The following is a 1913-nucleotide window of genomic DNA, read 5'->3' on the forward strand; positions in this document are numbered from 1 at the left end:
TGTGGGGGATTTTATCAAATTAGCAGAATCCTCCATAAGTTTCAATTGCACTCTTTAAGAAATCCTTTGGATACGCATCTAGCTTGAGTTTTTTTTACCCTATTCACATAAACAATTTATATTTAGGTAAATAATTATTATTGTATGGTGTAACAAAAATAAATTACAACAATGTAAATAAATAATATAAAATTGAGTAAATTATACGATTGGTCCCTATGCTTGTTTCAATCAATAAATGGATTTCTCAAGCTTGCACACTCTATCAAGGTACTTTGCATTGACAAAACCCTATGGCTGACTCATGTAAACATCTTCAGCCAACTTTCTATTAAGGAAAGCGGTTTTTGACATTCATCTGCCAAATTTCATAATCATGAAATGCAACAATGGCTAGCATAACCCTAATAGACTTAATTTTCGCTACTGGTGAGAGGGTTTCATCATAGTCAACTCCCTGATTTTGAGTTGAGCCCTTCGCAACTAATCACGCCTTATAAGTGTGCACTTTCCCATCCATGTCGGTCTTCTTTCTGAAGATCCATTTGCACCTGACTGTGTTACAACCCGATACATTATCAACCAAGTTCCAAATTTGATTGTCATACATGGACTGAATCGCGTTGTCCATAGCTTCTTTCCATTTAGTAGACTCAGAGCCTGCCATGGCTTCCCAATAGCTGTTAGGCTCATCCACATTTACCAGTGTACTATCACTGATAAATGTATCACCTTCCGCAGTAATATGGAAACCATAGTAATGCTCAGTCGGATTTCTAACTCTAGTGGAACGCCTCAGAGGTACAGACTCGTCAATTGGCTCAACAAGAGTTTCCTCCTCAGGTTGATTGCTAGTGTCTGAGGTTCCTTCACCACATGACTCCTGAATCTCTTCAAGGTTAATTTGCCTCCCACTATTTCCTTGGATTATGAATTCTCGCTCACGAAAGACTCATCTCCTTGCCACAATGACCACATTCTCACTGGGTCTGTAGAAGACGTAACCAAAGGATTTTTGTGGATAGCCGATGAAAATATGTTGCTCACTACGAGGTTCGAGCTTATCGTGAGTCTCGTGCCTCACGAAAGCCTCGCAACCCCAAATCTTGATGTGGTCTAAAGTGGAAACATTCCCAGTGCACATCTTGTGTGGTGTTTTGGCACCCTTCTTGGTAGGGACTAGATTAAGGATATAGGCGGCAGTCTTTAAGGCATACCCCCAAAGTGAGATTGGTAACGAAGCTCGAATCATCATGGAACGAACCATATCCTACAAGGTTCGATTGTGCCTCTCAGCCACACCATTAAGCTGTGATGTCCTAGGAGGTGTCAATTGTGAAACAATTCTACACTCCTTAAGATAGTCAAGGAACTCTATACTAAGATACTCTCTGCCTCAATCGGATCGAATCATCTTAATGTTCCTACCCGACTAATTCTCCACTTCCTGTTTAAACTCTTTGAACTTTTCAAAGGTTTCTGACTTATGCTTGATTAAATATATATAACCATACCTATTGTAATCATCATTGAAAGTCACATAGAAGTGGCTAGCATCCCTTGTGGCGGTTCTGAAGGTTCCACACATATCTGTGTGTATGAGGTCCAACAATCCTTCACCCCTAGCACAAGTACCAGTTAAGGGTGACTTTTTCATTTTCCCAAGCAAACAAGACTTGCAAATATCATCTGAATTTAAGACAAATGATTCAAAGACTCCAACCTTATGTAGTTGGCATATGCGCTTCTTGTTAACATGTCAAAGACGACAATGCCACTAGGATGCTTTCTCCAAACTAGTGAAAGAATCAATATGCAACACATTATTTCCTAGGTTGCCTGCAACTGACATAGTTTCATATACACCATCACAAGGTAATGCTTTAAAATAAAACATTATTATAAAAATCATT

Source organism: Lactuca saligna, chromosome 4 (genome assembly GCF_052625555.1).
Source record: "Lactuca saligna cultivar CGN05327 chromosome 4, ASM5262555v1, whole genome shotgun sequence".
NCBI classification, from domain to species: domain Eukaryota; kingdom Viridiplantae; phylum Streptophyta; class Magnoliopsida; order Asterales; family Asteraceae; genus Lactuca; species Lactuca saligna.